This window comes from Meleagris gallopavo, chromosome 3 (genome assembly GCF_000146605.3).
Source record: "Meleagris gallopavo isolate NT-WF06-2002-E0010 breed Aviagen turkey brand Nicholas breeding stock chromosome 3, Turkey_5.1, whole genome shotgun sequence".
NCBI classification, from domain to species: domain Eukaryota; kingdom Metazoa; phylum Chordata; class Aves; order Galliformes; family Phasianidae; genus Meleagris; species Meleagris gallopavo.
The window spans coordinates 12,530,721-12,538,808 of NC_015013.2; the positions used below are offsets into that span (position 1 = coordinate 12,530,721).

Consider the following 8,088-nt stretch of genomic DNA (forward strand, 5'->3'; position numbering starts at 1 on the left):
CAGAGTACCTATTCTTCCTGTTCATGCTCACCAAGGGTAGCCATGCATGTAGAGGTCTCTCTTTTTTCACCATTAGAAGAGAGCAGCTTGGTGCTAAAGTCAATGCAATGGGCCATCCCACCTCCATCAGCTGCCAACAGCCACTGCAGCTGTTACACTCATCAGAAGTCACCGTGGGCTGATGTCAACTGTCAGACAATGTTCAGAAAGTGTTCAGAAGCTGTCTGAGAGAAATGGAAATGAAAAGAGGTGGCAGCATGCTTTCAAAGGGGAGGTTTTTCATGCCACCAAAATGACAAAAGCACACAGCTGCCACTGAGAATGACCCTTCCCACCTTGGTACATCTCCTCTTTATGCTCCCAGTGCACTGGCACAGACAGTGTGAGGTGAGTTAAAACCAAACACTGACCACGTGAAATCCTGTCTACGTGCAGGCTTCCTAGTCCCTGGCAGCAGCTCTCATGTCATCTATGATGTTTTCTTATATCTACATTCTACCAAGCCCCAAATGTCATTCTACTGACTAGATGGTTGTGGATTGCCCCTCCTTATGTAGTGACATCACAAGGTGCTGCAATCCAGAATGGAGAAAGGCATGAGGAGGAGACACACTGACAGACTGTTACTGTAATTCAGTCTGAGCGTTGGGTTACCTTAATAATTAGGATGAGAGGTAATGCCCTTAAATTGCACCAGGGGAGGTTCAGGTGGGAAATTAGAAAAAATTTCTTCTCAGAAGGAGTAATGAGGCAGTGGCACAGGCTGCACAGGGAGGTGGTGGAGTCACTGTCCCTGCAAGTAAGAACTGAGTGGATACAGCACCGAGTGGGCATGGTGGGGATGGATTGGTGGTTAGACGAGATGATCTCAGTGGTCTTACTGATTTGATGATTCTAAAACAGCAAGGCCACTTTTCTTTTAAAGTGGTCACAATTTTATGAAGCTTTCTGCAGACTTTTGATGGCATTTTGGCTCCTGTTTTTTTTTTTTTTTTGGTTCCTACAATTGGTAGTTTTATCCTGCATCATCAAGGTGTTTGTTTGCTCTTTGCTAACGATGGTATGCTCTCAGCATCTTTGGATACAAGGTGCTGTGACCATTGGACTCTCCAAGGAAGGAGCACTTGTCATGAAAGGCTGTAAGCATCGACATCATCGCTGTCCCAGGCTTAGAGGAGAATAATCTCCCTCCTGCCTAGGGCAGCTGCCCTGCCTGAACAATGCGCTCTGTCCTATCTGCTCACTGTGTTGAACCTGCTCACCTGGCACAGTGTTGCACATGAGGTTTAATTGCATTTTGTGGTGCAGCCAATAAAGGTGTTTTGTGTTTCTGAAAACTGCCAGAAAGCATTCACTGATCTATTTAATTGCAAGATTGATAATTGATAGCAGGACAAATTCTGACCAGAAGTACTTACTACTTCCCATTCTTTCTTTCCTTCAAAATCCTTGTTAACGCAGACTTGTTTTTGTTTTGTTTTGTTTTGTTTTGTTTTGTTTTTCCCCCTTTAAATCATTCTTCTGCACATCTAATGGGGCTGACTTGCTTCTTCCAAAGAGAAATGCCATTGCACCTTCATTTTGGTCTCACATTCACTCTCTCTTGGAAATAGCCAAACTCCTGCATGGTGCCAGTGTGAATGAAGAGTCAGGTCTCTACTCAACAACACAAGCAAGTTCTTTGTGTTGCTGCTTAAGGAAAAAGCAATTAATAAGTGGGATTTTTCTTTAAACAAGTTCACTTCATATTTTTTCCTTTGAGACTGTGAGTTCCACTTTATCAAAAAGAAGGTAATTCAAACTGCTAGGCCACCACCACCACCACTTTTTCTCAGCCATCTGCATTTCATCAGCATCTGCTCAGTATGTCCATGCTGAGAATTTACCCCTCACTAATCAAGGTAGAATGAAACAAAACCATGTTTCACATTGTACAGGGCATGCTATATCTATAGTCTCTGAAATATCTCCTTCCAAAGCGCTGTATGTGCCATGAGGGACTTCCATGCCAGAATGGTCATGGACAAGAGCCAACTCTTTCAGTTTCTTTAAGGCAGGAAAATGCCAGTGGCAGCTGCATTTTTTGTTTTAAGTGAAACTTCACAAAGCTCCCTGCATTAAGTCCTTTTCTCTGTCATTTAAATTCCTGCTTTGCATTGCTTTTCTTGAAGATGCTTCCATACAAAAGGAGAGAAAACTCAGACTTTTATTTTTAATTGAAATTTATAATAGGTAGTGGAAAAGGAATGGTCAATACTTAAGTAATATAGATCTTGTGGGTTTTTCAATGTTCTGTGTTTAGCTTTCAGCATTTTTTATTCCTCCGTTGTACCCTTACCAAGTCATTTTCTGATTTCATTAAACTACTTGCAGATCATTTTTGAAGTGGAACCTCAAACCCAAAATGTACAAAACCAAGTCAATCATTTGAACCCAGGAAATGATCTGGATTTTAAATTAGATACAAACGAGCCCAAGCACAATACTTGCTGTATGCTGATATGAAAGCAAGCAAAGGTCAATTAAAGCAAAAATACCTGAAGTGGTCACACAAGCTGCCTCCCATTCCCAGGATGTGGGAAACCCACAATGTGCTGGGAAGTCCACTTGCTGGGGCATCACCCAGCCACAGACCCGTGACAAGCTCAAAACATGCAAAGAACACATCAACACACCAGCCAATGCTCAGTGCTTCCAAATCCCTGGAAATTTGCTTCCACCTCTGTTCTCTCCTGCTGGAGGAAAGGTCCCACGCCCCAGCCAATGCACCCAGCTGGCAGCCTGGGTCCCAGTTTGTCCCCAGCTGCATCTTTGTCCCACTCCCACAACAGCCACCCCTGCCCTCACCTTGTGCGGCCCACCGTATGAAAACACAATCCAATAAGTGTTTTGTTTTGTTTTTCCAAAGGAATCAACTCAGCCTTTACCTTGCTCTTCATTGTAATAAACAGTATTTAAACGGGTACTGTCTCTGGAGCAGTCCTGCTCCTCCACTCTTTTGAGATATCATGCCCAGCTTGATTGAACTGCACCTGTAACCAAATTGCAATGAACGACTTAGTGTTAGTCATGTTCAGGATGTCTTCAGCTATCAATTACATTTCTGGGCAATGATCTGAAGAAACTCAGCCAGGTGGGCTGATAGTCTGAAATCCAGGCTACTGTTCACTTAGACTTTTTGAACAAGGAACACTGAATACAGAAGAAGCTGTGGTATTGCTGTGCCTTGGATTTCGACAATACTCTCAGCCCTCACAGGACAAAGTTCAGCTTGAGTTCCTAGGCAGAAGTGGGATGGGTTGTTACTCCACGTAGATTTTAGAGAGCTGGACAAACACCTTGAGAAGTGACAGCAACCAATGCTTTCCCTATTTTTCATTTGAAAAATTTTTTTTTTCCATTAATCAAACAATTAAATGAAGAAGTGGTGATTGCTGATGAAAGTGGTTAGACCATCACAGTTTGCTCTGCTCTGGGGAGACGGGGAGGGGAAGGACAGTGCTCCCTGCCCATAAGCGAAAGGAGCTTACAAGCAGGAGGGGGACTGACTTTTTAGATGGGCTGATAGTGACAGAACAAGGGGGAATGGCTTTAAACTAAAAAAGAGGTAATTTAGGTTAGATGTTAGGAAGAAATTTTTTACTCAGAGAGTGGTGAGATACTGATACAGGCTGCCCAGAGAAGCTGTGTCTGCCCATCCCTGGCACTCAAGGCCCAAGATGGGTCCCTGAGCAGCCTGAGCTGGTGGGGGGCAGCCCTGCCCAGGGCACAGGGTGGGATTGAGTGGGCTTTAAGGTCCCTTCCAACCTAAACGTTTCTGTGACAACACTGTATTCAGAAACAGAGCCAACACAGAAAAAAAGAATGGGAAAAAGATGTTGCTCCAGATTAAACCGCTGCACTATGAATCCAGCCTTGGCACACACTGTCCAATTTCTTGCTTCAGTCAGCAAAAAGCCCTCTTATTGCTTTCGTTCATAATGTTGGACAATGTGATTAGCCACACTGCTTATTCATGTTTTCATTTCCTCAGCTTGGAGGAATCACTTGATTCATGTATCCAATGCAAAGGTGACTGCAGGGTTGTTAGATATCTTCACTTTGTCTTGCTGTGATTGTTGGTGAATAGGTAGTGATAAGGAGCTGCCTCATGGCTTCTCGAGCAGTGCAGAGTGACCTTTCAAGAAATACTTTTTAGTAAAACAGGCTTTGTTATCGGTATCCTGCAAAACACAGGCACACGCATGTGCACACACATACAGACACTTGTGAAATCCAGGCTTTTCGCTCCCTTATGAAATACTGAAATTTAGAGCATCACAAGAGCAAATCCCACACCTCTGTCTAGTTTTGTGCTGGAAAAGTTCATGCTGTGTGACTCCAGATGACTACACCAGACTGTCTGAATGCTGAAGCAGTATGCAGTTCCTATTCTTCATACTACTCTTCATTCCTTTGGTTTCCCGAAGGTAAATTTCTTTTGTTGTTTTCTTGCACTCTCTCAGGACACTTGCCATTTGCCTCATGCTCACCCAGGAGGCCCAGTGGGAAGTCCAACGAAAGCTTTGCTGTGGATTTTTGGGGTAAGCATCAACCCAAGGTTTCTGAGCTGTGTCCTTCTCCTGGTGACCTGAGTGTCCCGTGTCAGTAAGTGAGCATGCCAAGCTTCCCTCTGCACAGCAGAGTTGCTCCAGGTATTGTGTTGCACAGTGCAAAGCTGTTTTAGTAGCAGACAGGAGCTGGGGCATGGAGACATAAAGGCAGCCGTACAAAGGGCAGCACAAAGTATTCTTGTCTATGAGGCAGAGGGGAAGTACATAAAAAGGAAACAAAATGTACACCAAATTCACCAAAAATAATCACAAGTGGAACGTGAGACTTTTCTGTTGAAAGCTACAACGACATGGCTGGACGCTGATAGCCTAAAATGACTGTTTAATTACTAACATGGAAGACACGTGATAGAGAAATATTGTTGCTGTTTTAAATGGAGGAATTGCAAATATCCTCCCAAAATGAGAGGAGAATGCTCATGTCCTGGTTTTAAAAGGAATTGAGTTTTCTTCCTCGTAGCTGGTATGGTGCTGTGTTTTCAGTTTAGGATGAGAATAACATTGGTAACACATCGATGTTTCAGCTGCTGAAGAACAGTGCTTACAGTGAGTCACTGATGCTGCTTTGGGTCTGAACTGTACTCCTGCTTTGGGTACTGGAGGGCATTGCCTCATGGACCAGAAATGGGGATTTGTGAGGACTTCTGAGGGAAGAAGGCACTCACTGGAAACTAGTGCCAACAACGAGGCATAAAGCCCTTCAAAACCCTGATCTCAGGAAAGGGATCTTGGAGCAGATAAAGATGTAAATTTAGCAGCTCAAAGCCTGTTTTGGGGGCTTAAGTCACTTCTGAAAATGCTTTTGCCTGTGTGGTTTGTCAAGTGCTTCAGCACCAGCACAGCTGGGTCCCTGAAGATCCCTCCAGCTCGGTCTCCGTGTTTGTACCCATTGGGACGTCCCAGTTGCTGGGTGACTGCTTTCAGGCCCAAGGGGGCTTGCACAGCTGGACCTGAGGCCATGCAGAGCTGCAAGGCCGGGTCCAGAAGATGGTTCCCAGTGGCATAGCCTCCCCTGCCTTCATGGCTGGCTCTCGCAGCACGCTGCCACCAGTGCTGGTGAGGTGCAACCAATGCAGCACACTCAGTGAGCGGGAGCAAGGCGAGCCCTGGTTAGGTTCCTCTTCTTCATGGAGGGGATTTCACGGCCTCCAGTGTGGGGAGAGCCCCTGAACGATGGCAATCCTCAGAGGGCCCTGCTGCGAGATGTGATGCCTTTGCCACATTCCCATCAGGCCCTGACATATGGACAGATGGGCAGATCACATGCCTCTATGGAGAGGCTGACTGGCCTTGCCTCAGAGGAAGCAGCAGAGACAACCCCTCTGAAGGCTCACCCAAGCTTGAGGAGCACCAGGTTGCAAGAGCTTTGACATGTGCACATTTGGGATCAGCGCTTCCTAAGGGCCCCAGCTCCAGAGCTGCTCTGAGCTCATCTCTGGCTGCTCTGCACTGGGTGCAATTCCCACGTGAGTCAACTGGAACTTCAGAGGGTTTTGGTGAAAGCAGAAGCCAGCTTTCTATGCACTGGGCATCAGTGAGTGGCTGTTGAGAAGAAACAGTCACTTTTCCTGGCATGCCTTTAGTCAGTGTGACCTTCAGAGTGTGAAACCAGGGGCCTGGTGGTGAGTGCAGTGGTTAAACAGCAGCGAGAGCATTTCACAATAAGACTTCATTTGACACTGAGAAAACTTCCATGTAGACACTGAGGCTTTAGGGCAGTTTGTAGGGTTAGGTGCTCAAGATGGTATTGAAATCACTAGAAAAGGTGAAAAGGCTGTGAAGTGCTCTGAGTGTTCAGATCAGGAGCAAGACCAGTGAGTGAGTAACCATCCCAACATATGCAAAAAGGACATGGGACACGGACAGCCTCCTGGTGCTCTGCTGCAGCATCTGATGCAGATAACACAGTTGCGTTATTGATCAGAGTTTTCTACTTTACAGTCTGAAATGATGGTCCTGGTTTTTTTTGGCCATCAAATGGCTGATGTCCAGAAACCCTCATCAACAACGAAGTCAGCAAAACTAATGACATTATCACATCTTACTCGTAGGAAGACTTATTTGTAAAGCCAAGTGTGCACTCGGGAGTCTGGCTTTAGCATCTACTCTAAGATTTGGGCAACTACATATGGTTTTCTAATACAATTCTGTTTGCATAAAGACAGCAACCAACCACCCAGCCGTGTATATATAGACGTATATATATACATATATATAATACATATATATACACCATCTTTTTTTTTTTCTTTGAAAGGGTTATGTTTTATGCTTTGTATTCTCTTACAGATTTCTGAGTGTGTAATTCACCTAATTCTCTACCATGGGTTGCATTGGACATGTACAACTATTTTTTCAAGGCATTTTCCAGAAAGACGTTATTTTTTTCTGAAGGGTTTGATCTAATGCAGATCAAATCTGCATGTTTCACAGCGGCCAAAATTTTTTTGTCTAAAAAAATAGAAAAAAAAAAAAAAAAAAAGGTACAAGGAGCCTTCATTTTGTAGAGATATATTTCAGGATGGTTTTGTACTTAATGAAATTGCAGCTGGTGGCCAGTTTTGCCTCTTGGAATCATACTGTGGATTTTTAGGAAGCCTTTCAGATGCCTTAGCATCATGGAATCATTAGGGTTGGAAAAGACCTCTAAAAGCACTTAGTCCAACCCATCAACAATATTGCCCACTAAAATGTCCCTAAGTACTACCCTTTCTTTAAATACTTCCTGGGATGGTGACTCCACCACCTCCCTGGGCAGCCTGTTCTGGTGCCTCACCTCTCTTTTGGAGAAGAAATTCTTCCTAATATCCAACCTGATAATATCCAGCCTCCTGGTGAAGCCATGGCTGCTTGTCTTGCTTTACAGCGGCCATCCCTTCCAATCTCAAAGAGATGTTCCAGTGCTTGAAGGTGCATTAACTCGTGACTGCAAAGATTTGGTGGGCGCTGCCAATTCTTTTTCTAGAGGATGGTGTGCTATAAACCCAATATCTAAAAATGGCTGCGCTTCTCACTTCCCCCTCAAAACGTGGCGATAATTACATTTAAATTTCAGAAGATGGCGTTGAAGATTTGCAATTAATATCCTAAGCCCCACGCATGCCCCACTACCAGCACAGGGCGCGATGGCTGGGCTTTCATCTGATACGTTACAGCAGAAAGGATGTGGATGTGTTGGAAACGTTACAACAGAACAACAACAAGAAAGTGCCGTGGCACGAAACACGTGTCAGAAACCTGAACGAACCGAGAGACCTCCACGGCAGCCCACACCTCGCACTTTTTGACATCCAGCTCCTTCGGGCTGCTGGCAAGCGGGTCACCCACCTCCCTGGGCCCAAGAAGGGTTCAAGAAGGGGACATAATGGGGTCACGAAGGGGTCACGATGGGATCACGAAGGGGTCTTGTGAGGGAGAAGCCATACGCTGGGGGGTCCCGCGGCTCCGGGCCGGGCTCGGTCCCCGCTTCCAGCCC

The 8,088-nt window shown here is 45.2% G+C and overlaps 1 long non-coding RNA gene across 1 annotated transcript; it reads left to right on the top strand.

The window, feature by feature from the left end:
* Positions 1–560: 560 nt before the first annotated feature.
* On the top strand, positions 561–7,072 carry LOC109366612. Its single transcript, XR_002113019.2, has 3 exons — positions 561–674; positions 4,506–4,583; positions 6,903–7,072. It is a non-coding gene; the product is annotated as an uncharacterized LOC109366612 (long non-coding RNA).
* The last annotated feature ends 1,016 nt before the right edge of the window (positions 7,073–8,088 follow it).